This window comes from Gadus chalcogrammus, chromosome 8 (genome assembly GCF_026213295.1).
Source record: "Gadus chalcogrammus isolate NIFS_2021 chromosome 8, NIFS_Gcha_1.0, whole genome shotgun sequence".
In the NCBI taxonomy this organism is placed as follows: domain Eukaryota; kingdom Metazoa; phylum Chordata; class Actinopteri; order Gadiformes; family Gadidae; genus Gadus; species Gadus chalcogrammus.
In genome coordinates, this window is record NC_079419.1 from 18,458,563 (window position 1) to 18,468,458 (window position 9,896).

The following is a 9,896-nucleotide window of genomic DNA, read 5'->3' on the forward strand; positions in this document are numbered from 1 at the left end:
TTAAACGTTGCGCGGTGGCCTGGAGGAACACACGACTCTTTCATCATGCAGAACAGCTCTGTTGGTGTGAGTCTCCAAGAAGGCGCTGTGGAAGATGGCTGGCTCATTGGTGAGTATTAGGCTACAACATGTTTAAAATACTATTGCTGGGTTGTGTACAGTTGTTTAAAAAAGTATCATCTTTAGGTGATCAAGGTTACCCGCTGAAGCCATGGCTAATGACCCCTGTAACCAACCCGAGGACCAAGCAGGAAGTATAACCGGCGTATAACCGGGCCCATGCGCGCACGAGGAGCACCGTTGAGCGCAAAATAGGCCTGCTGAAAGGTCGATGGCTGTGCCTTTCCAGCAAGGGGGGGACACTGCAGTATTTGCCTGAAAAGGTGTGAAGGATCATCATAGCTTGCTGTGTGCTACACAATTTAGCCATCAGACAGGGGGTCCCTCTGCAGGAACTCCCCAGACGAGACGTTCCTATGCCTGACGCAGTGCCCCTACCAACCCCTAATGCCACTGGCCTTCAGACGAGACAGAGGATCATAGAGATTTTAGGTAAATCTATCACAGAAACATAACATTTTTCATTTTGTGTTTTGCAGGATTGGAGGTGGAAAAAAAGCGCAATTGGTCAACGGTTTATGGTTTATTTGCCATTTTATTTGCGCAAGAGGCAATCTGTTCAAGAGACTCATTGATTTGAATTAATACATTTGTCATGTTGGTCAGTTGCTCCTTCAGGTCATTAATGGATTATGTAATTTCCTCTTGGTTTTGCAGCACCGCCTCCGCCAGCACTCTTGGTGCACGGTGCACGGAAGGGACAATGGACGGCCCCCAGGCCCCCCAGGAGCAGTGCATACTTCCGCAATCCACCAGTGCTCAGAGGCCAAGCCTGGTATTGCATCTGTTTAAGCTGGCTGTGGACGGGGGTCCGTCATTTCATGTGGCCCAGAAGTAGATATCTCCGTCCACTCCAATACAAGTGGGGAACAGGATTGTGTCTCCGCAAAAAATGTCTGGATATCAATCAAAGGCTCATAATTACCTTCATGCCATGTCCTAAAGAAATGTTAGTTTTTTCTTTTCAAAACGCCACCTCAAGCGTTTTATTAGCTGTTATCTCGCTGGGGAAGAGGGGTGTGCAGCTGAAAGGAGTCGTAGTGAAACAAATGGCATCCGAGAGGGCCTCGTTCAGTGCTCCGTTAACGTGTCCGATTTTTGGATTGGTTCATCTGCTGCTCAATAACTCTCATGGTCCTCTGCTTGCGATCATTGTGATTCATCATGTATTGATCCATCAGTGTTTCCCACACATTGACGAGACTATGGCGCCCCGACATAGTCTAATTTCGGCCGCCATAGTCTCTGCGTGCCCATGAAGTTGTTTTTTTTTTTTTTTGCTCAGACGAAGTTCGTGTCGCTCTCATTGGGATTGCATGAGAGCACGAAGTTCGGCTGTCTGCCTGCGACTGTGCCGAATAGCCTTCTGCAGCCGAATCCAAGTTGGCAATCCTTGAACTTTATTTAAATGAGTCTGGCGAATCGTGATGAAAGCCAATCAGTTTAGCGTGCGTGTGCTTACGTTGCAGAGGGTCTTGAGTTGTCTAAAAAATAGAGAGAGCGCGACATTCGGAATTTTGCATTAACGTATGAGCACTACCTTAACAGCATCCATGATCAGTAAGTTAACTAACTGTAAAAATACGATGCTCACAGAGGTGATGCATTTTTAGATGCATACTGTTTGAGAACATAGAACTCTGTTTGACCTAGTGCACACGCAAACATAAAAACTTTCGTAAAAGAGTTTCGGAGTTTTTATAAATGATCGTTTCCCATGATAAAAACTCAGTTTTCGTGTAGCCTAAATGAAAGGGCAAAACGTATGAAAACATGTGTTTTCCCATTGTGTAAACGGGGGGTTTATACAAATGTATAGCCTATGAAACGATTGAGAAGGTGACATTTAGGCCACGCCATTGTGTTTAAATAGGCGTACACTGAAAAAAGGAGATTGACCATCTGTTGTGTAGAATGTATATCTGCATGTTGGGATAAAGTGAATAAATCCAGTAAATGTAGCCTTTCAGCTGTCTCGCGATAACCACGCAATCATACATGACGCGCAAATGCAACTGACGGACTCAGCTCATTCAGTGGAAGAATTTTGTCCATGCGAGTCAAGACACAGTCATCTCAACTATGTAAGTATTCATGACTAATAATAGCTATCTGGTAATGAATTTATTTGGGGGTTAGAGTTACTAGATGGCTGGATAAAGGCTTTTTCAAGAAAAAATAAGTAAATTATAGATTTAATATTTTAGCATGCGAGGCAATTACGAACCTTCCTCCACCATTTAAGATAGCCTACATGTGACTAGCAAGCAGCATAGCATTTCCATGTTAGTGAAACTAACTTGTGTCAAACCTGGCAACAGAGTAGGTTTGTCTGAACTTGTGTAATACTTTTGTGTGTTACGCTGGCCATGCACCTGAAATACGTCAGGTGCAATTTCGTCTAGGAAGCGAGATCAGAAAATAATATTTGGCCGTCAATTAGCAAGCTCGTTTGCAGTGCATTGCCGGCTGCCGGCGGCTAGGAAGCTAAATTGCTAGTTATTGGTTTATTTCCTCATTATGTTCATGAGTAAAGGAAACTGCAGCATGAAACTGGCGGCCCATTACAGTTAAATACATTTATGGCTGCCCTATAACTTATACAATTGATTAATTGCATCCATGATAAAAGTGTTTTTCTGTTGCTGCAGATTTACATTTTCTCACGTACACGACGCTCTGTTACCGTGGGCTCAAGATTTTTTGGTGAGCATTACTAGCCTACATACTCATTTATTTCTTATTGCTTATGTTTACTTATTTATTTATTTATTTATTTATTTTTTCCACAATGTCTTGTTTTTTTTTTTTTAAAAATGTATGATGAATATATGCTCTGTAAGGTGACCTTGGGTGTTTTGAAAGGCGCCTCTAAATTAAATGTATTATTATTATTATTATTATAAAGTTGCGTTTTCCAGTATGGAAGCCAGCACACTTTTCTAATATGCAGAAAGTGTATATTACATTATTCAGCTTGTGTTGAGTTAAAATGAATCAATCGTGTAAATGTGAAGTTGCAGCTTTCAAATTATTTCTGGCGGCAGTCGAGCATTGTGGCGCGAAAATGCATATCAGTCGAGCATCATGGCGCGAAAATGCATATCTCAGTCAGCCGTCACTCACTCAACGGCTTAGCTCATACCATAGAGAGAGGGCAACTACTGGTAGTTTTGGCAAAAAGGGTTTGCATGAAAATTCGTGAATTTTCCCGTGCTAATTAATTGTATAGTTGATGACCCATTGCGCAGGTAACCAATGCAAGTCTGTGTTGTTTGAATGATGTGGTTCACCGTAAAACCGAATTATTTGAGAATCACCAGAGGCATTTATGCTAGCCACCGACAGAAGGATGCTAAACTGATGATGCTACATTTGTTTTGTTAATTCAGATTATGAGCGTTTTGAAGTATTTTAAAAAGAGGGATCTTAATTCACCTCAGAATGAAGAGGTAGTATCTGAGGTAGGCCTAACATCAACTGCCACGAATTGCTGCCTTTGTCAGGATGTCATATTGGTATTCATTTTTAAATACATAATTTGAGTAATTGCAATGGTTATTATGTATTTCTTTGTACCAGAAAAGACAGCTTCTTCATGTAGTTGAAGAAACGGCAGGGGCAGAGGAAGCAACACACATAGGGACAGACATGCAGACAGGGGCAGCAGGGCCAAGTACCATAGGGGCAGAAGGAGAGACTGTCTCTCTTGAGGGAGGGAAAACAGGTAAGTTCAACTCATGACAAAGGAGCAGTAATCGATTCCTTCAGTTGTTTATGTATATTTTCTGTGTTATATTTAAGCTGGCAAACACAAAAAGTCAGGCTGGAAGCCGGAGTGGCTGCAGTTACCTCAGTTCAAAGCCTGGCTTTACACCACTCCACATGGTAAGCTTAACATTTCTCATTATTATTTCTTTATAATATTTGAATATTTTAACTTGATAAGCTCGGAATAATATGGAGAAATAAAATGACGAGGATGAGATGAGGACAATGGAATTGTTATAATTGTTATTGTTTTATTTTTAGGAATGTTTTGCCGTATTTGCAGGCAGCATAAGCCACCTGTAAGGAATGGTCCTACAAAAAGACCCTTTGTGGAGGTTGGTGCTCTCCATTACAGGAAGGATTACCTGGAGCACCACATCAGTACTGAACACCACCAACTGAGCATGAAATCCCAGCAGTCAGTCGCATCAGGTAATGTCTTGACCTTGCTCCCGTAATAAACTCCAAGTTCCTACATTTTTCTATAAATTTTTCTATACAGTTAAATTGCTAGTGTTAGTAATTTAATTGTTCCACTTTATGCAGGATACTCCATCATGTCCACCTTCGAGCCAGTGATACATTTGGAGCACGAAGCTATTATTGGTGGTTTCAAGTGTCTTTACTGGCTGATAAAAAATGAGATGGCTCACCACACCAACTACCCCAAATTGCTAAGTTTAGCCAGACTTTTGGGGTGTGATTATTTTGACAAGCTTAAGGTGAATGCCTTTACAAACATTCCAAACTTAACTTAGTGCATTTAAGATAAGATAGTACTTCATCCCGAAGGAAATTCAAGTAAATATTTAAGTAAATATTGCATTTGAAATGTTCTTATTTAAAAGGTGGACCGCAGGAACAATTTTCGCTCTCATCGAATCATCGATGAGATGCTGGAAATAATTTCACAGATTATCGAAGAGCCCATTATTCAAGAGATTAGGGCATCCCAGGCCATGAGCCTTGAGGTGGATGAGCACGGATGTGTCCACATCTCGCCAGCTTGACCTGCATGTCAGGTGTGACCGAATGTTTGGAGGACAATTTACCCCCGTTACCAATGTAGACTGATTTTTTCCTTTTTCAACTGTGTGCGAAATAATCACATCTCTAATCTGTTCTATTCCTAATGTTGTTTTTGTTCAATTCAGATACCTGGATAATGAGGGACTGGTTTTCAACCAGTTCCTAGACATTGTCTCAGTCCCTGATGGGAGGGCTGACACTATTGTAACCGCCATTAAAACGGTCCTAATGAATAAGAATATGCCAACAGAGAAGCTCTATGGAATTGGCACAGACGGTGCTGCTGTTATGACAGGTCAGGTATAATTATTTATTCAGGTATAATTATTTTCCCTGATGTTTTTTGAAGAATTCATTAGTAAAACATATTTTATTCACCACAGGGCGTTTGAATGGAGTTGTGAAACAACTCACTGATAGCTTCCCCAAGGTTGTTGGTGTTGCTTGTGCTGCTCACCGGCTTGCACTGGCCTGTAGGGATGCTTCCAATGGTGTCAGATACATGGCAATTTTCCGAGACCACCTCCAGGACCTGTATTTGTACTTCCAACACAGTGCAAACCGGACTGCAGCACTGAAGACTGCTGCTACTACCCTGGGACTAGCTGACTTGAAGTTGAAGGCAAATCATTTATGTGTATAATTATATACATTTAAATGTCTTAACCTTAAGTTAAGTTGGTTAATGATAATTGGTTTATCATTTCCAGCAAGTAAAAGATACAAGATGGCTGTCCCAGCACCAGGCCATTGAGGTATTGCAGCGAAACCTCGCAGCTGTGCTTGCCACATTAGCTGAGGAAGTTGAAGTGAAACGATGCCCAGTGGCCAAGGGACTGTACACCTTTTGTGCCACTTACAGATTTGTGGCATCATTATATCTGCAGGCAGATGTACTGCCACATCTTGCCCGTTTGTCCAAGATTTTTCAGAAGGCAAATGTGAACTTCCTGCACATAAAGGAACAGGTATAGTTAATAGTTATTAGTTGTTGAAGAAACTTGGGACATCTTAAACAATTACATTTGTAGTCTAATGCCAACACTCATTTTAGGTTCCCATCACAATTGAAACCTTGAGACGCATCAAGGATGCCGGCACTTCTCCCCCACATGGGTCTTTCCTATCCTGTCTCCATAGAGATCTGGATGACCCCTCAGGACTTGGAGCCCAGTCCATACATCATGAGGAGGAGAGGAACAGGAGAGGACAAAGTCTTGACGACGTACCACGAGAGCAACAGTGGTCAAGATTTGTGGCAGATGTAAATTCAATTACGAATTCTTAAAACTAAAAGTTTTCACAAGACTTTTCACAGCTTAGTATTAGTTCTTAGATTGAAGGAGATCTTTGGTTTTAAACAAAACAGAATAATCCCCCTTTAGTCAAGGAAAATCTCATCAAAATCTGGATTAAAACTAGTGTTTATTTTTTCGTTTTTTTTCACCTGACCATTATCATTTGAGGTATTGAGTGGCTTAGTCTTGGTTGGTTTTCTTCTCTGCTCATGATAGGTTGCCAGTCCTTACATCAGTGGCCTGATTCATCACCTGGAGTGCAGGTTCGAGAATCTGAATCTTCTTGGGGCCTTCAGTGTGTTGGGACCACAGGCAACTTCACAAAGTGATGAGCAGAATAATGCCCACCGTAAGATCCTGGCCAACAAGTTTTTACCTGAGAATGAGATCAATGTCATTCAGGAGTATCAGTCCTTCAGAGAGCATATCCACAGAGGACAATTATTTAATTTAAATACAGTTAACTGACCTCTCTCATTTATTGACCTCTCAGGACAAGAGCCAGGCTGACATACTGAGACTCCTAGCAAGTGAGTGCGACGAATGGGGGCTGATATACCCATTACTCAGCCGCTTAGCAGCCATTGCCCTTGTTGTGCCGGTGTCAAGCGTGAATTGTGAAAGAGACTTTTCCACAATGAACAGGGTAAGGACATCTGCACGAAAACCAGTGATGTGAATTTCAATTAACATTTATCCATTGTTTTTATGCATAATTTTATCACAAGTTGTTTGCCATTTTAGGTCAAAACAGACCTCCGTAACAGACTTCAGGGAGAGCACCTGGCTGCCTGTTTGAGGATCTCTATTAACGGGCCAGAACCTGAAGACTTAAATTACCAAAGGGCACTGGAACTGTTTTTCTCAAAGCCAAGAAAAATGAAATGTTCTAGCGCAGGGTGTCATATCTGTAAATAGGGTGGTTGCTATCTGTAATATGAATAAATACGCCAAGAACGGCTAAAGATAATTCCATCATTTATTATTTCATCTGAATGCAACGTGAGCTGCAACAATAGTGCACCACAACTCAACAAATACAAAGTCCATAATCAATACCAAGGAATTAGTTCTTTGTTAGTGTTGGTTTACTATTAGTAGGCAAACCACCGCGCATGTCCGGTTGAATGCCCCCCCCGGCACATGCACGCCCCCCCCCCCCCTATAGTCTCCAAAATTTCTGTGGGAAACACTGGATCCATTTATTCAAAAGATCCAAAGACAAAGAAGCGGTGCCTTACGGTATCATTTTATATTGTTGTTGGACCGGAGTGGGGGGATGGGCACGCATGCGTTCTATATTTCTGCATGCGGTACGTCACGGACTAGGCCACGTGTCTTGGCCCCATAACGCGGAAGCAAATCAATAGTATCTGTCTGCGCCACACCAGACGCGTATTTCGCGTAATTTTTACGCGCGTAACGCAGCTAAAATGTTGCTTGACCATTTTGTGTCAAAAATGGGCATACGCTCCTAACGCGCCTAGATGAGTCCATGTCCATGCAAGTGAACGGAGCGTTCCCTCTTCGTCATAACTATCAAACCAAACATCCTTCACATTCACCGAGCGAACATTACGAAAGTAAAATGCACATTTCTCGCTAAAAATGTTTCCATAAACGGATTTAATGGCGTAACTATGTTACTATTTCCACCCAGAATAAAGAAAGTTGTCGGCCGTGGCTGCGCTGGAGTCCGAGGTAGGAAACCCATACGCCGCCGTGTTTGGGTGATAGAGTTTAGATCGGGTTGGATTAAATAATCTCGGATATAAATAACAATAATCGGGTTAAATAACTTCACATGGTGTGTCTGGTGTGATTCCAGCATTCGTAGTGTTGATCAGCAGATATATAGTCCGCCAAGACGTTGAGGTTGCTTAGTAACCAGAGACTCTGTCCATGCAAGTGAACGAAGCGTTCCCTCTTCGTCATAACTATCAAACCAAACATCCTTCACATTCACCGAGCGAACATTATGAAAGTAAAATGCACATTTCTCGCTAAAAATGTTTCCATAAAAGCATTTAATGGCGTAACTATGTTACTATTCCCACACAGAATAAAGAAAGATGTCGGCCGTATGCTTCTGTCCAAGCTCACTACTCTCTGCCAGTGACGTCGGGTCAAGCTCAACGCTGATTGGGCAACGCGGCTAATCGTCATGCGTATGAGCAGGGGCGGCCGGCCAATAGAGGGTGATAGGGCGCCGCCCTCCTTGAGTCAAAAAAAAAAAGAAGAAAAAAAAAAAGATAATACGCCTAACATTTTTTTTTTATAATATATAATATGCATATATTTTTTTGTGATAATGATGATAACCAATACATTTTGTAAAAAATTAAGATAGCCTGTTTTCCTCTGAGCAGTTGTGTTCCATACCAACCGAGCGCTATGGGCGATTTCAGCCTGGCTGGAAATCGCCCCCAGCGCTCTCATTGACTTTCATGTAAAAGCTTTTTTTTTCAAACTACAAATTTAAATATAAAACAAATATCAAAGAAAGGAGGCAAGTCGTACACCAGGGGATTTTCGCGGTGCTGGTACGAGAGGAAAATCTGGCTAGCAGGATGCGAGGTAGCCAACGGACTCTTCTGCTACCCCTGCGTCCTCATCCACCCTGATGGCTGCACCACGGAAACACCTTGGACTACGACAGGTTTCACAGATATGCATCATCTGTCCGAAAAAATAAAAAAGCATGAAACATCGAGGATCCACATGGACAGCTGCTTAAAACTGTCGGCGTTTGGGAGCGTCAACATTGCTACGCAGTTGGACGATGGCTACAGGCTAGCACTGCATCGGCACAATGATGAGGTGAGCAAAAACCGCCACATTCTGGGCCGCCTGACCGACGGTGTTAAGTTCTGCGGTGTATTCGAGTTGGCCTTGCGAGGCTGAGACGAGAGCAAGGGATCCAGCAACCCCGGAATTTTTCGAGGATTGGTACAGTTAATTGCATCCCTAGATGAAGTTTTTGAGGAGCATTTAAAAACGGCCACCATCTTTAAAGGCACATCCAAGACGGTCCAAAATAATAATAATAATAATAATAAATTGTATTTATAATGCACTTTATATTCAAGAATCTCAAAGTGCTTCAGAGAAAAAAATACCAAAAAACTATTAAAAAGGGGGAACCTCAAAGAAAGTTTAGCTAAATGCTCTTTTAAAGAGATGAGTTTTGAGGTTCCGTTTAAAAAGAGCTGTAGTCTGTGGAGCCCTCAGGTGGTCAGGGAGGGCGTTCCATAGTCTAGGGGCAGCAGCAGAAAAGGCCCGATCACCCATGGTGCACAGCTTCGTATGTCGGGTTTGGAGGGTGTGAGTGGATCCTGAACGGAGTGTACGTGAGTTTGTTGGGGGGGTGAGGAGTTCCTGAAGGTAGAGGGGGGCAAGTCCGTGAAGGCACTGGTGGGTGAGGAGGGAGACCGTGTACTCAATTCTGAGTGAGACAGGGAGCCAGTGCAGTGATTTCAGGATGGGGGTGATGTGGTCATGCTTGCGCACCCTCATCAGGACCCTGGCAGCACTGTTTTGAATGCATTGGAGCCTCTGGATGCTCTTGCCAGGGATCCCAATGAGGAGTGCATTGCAGTAGTCCAACCTGGAGGAGACAAAGGCATGGACGAGCTTCTCTGCATCAGCCAGGGTGAGTGATTGGCGGAGTTTGGCGAT

The 9,896-nt window shown here is 42.7% G+C and overlaps 2 long non-coding RNA genes across 3 annotated transcripts; both read left to right on the forward strand.

Annotated features, from left to right (window-relative positions):
- Positions 1–3,868: 3,868 nt before the first annotated feature.
- On the forward strand, positions 3,869–5,525 carry LOC130387850 (uncharacterized). Of its 2 annotated transcripts, XR_008896362.1 has the most exons (6): positions 3,869–4,008; positions 4,153–4,323; positions 4,438–4,613; positions 4,740–4,913; positions 5,046–5,215; positions 5,304–5,525. It is a non-coding gene; the product is annotated as an uncharacterized LOC130387850 (long non-coding RNA). The 2 variants fall into 2 exon arrangements; XR_008896361.1 differs by having other exon boundaries at positions 4,740–5,215.
- Positions 5,526–5,548: 23 nt separating this feature from the next.
- LOC130387851 (uncharacterized) lies at positions 5,549–7,173 on the forward strand. Its single transcript, XR_008896363.1, has 5 exons — positions 5,549–5,888; positions 5,975–6,184; positions 6,435–6,567; positions 6,712–6,864; positions 6,963–7,173. It is a non-coding gene; the product is annotated as an uncharacterized LOC130387851 (long non-coding RNA).
- Positions 7,174–9,896: the final 2,723 nt, after the last annotated feature.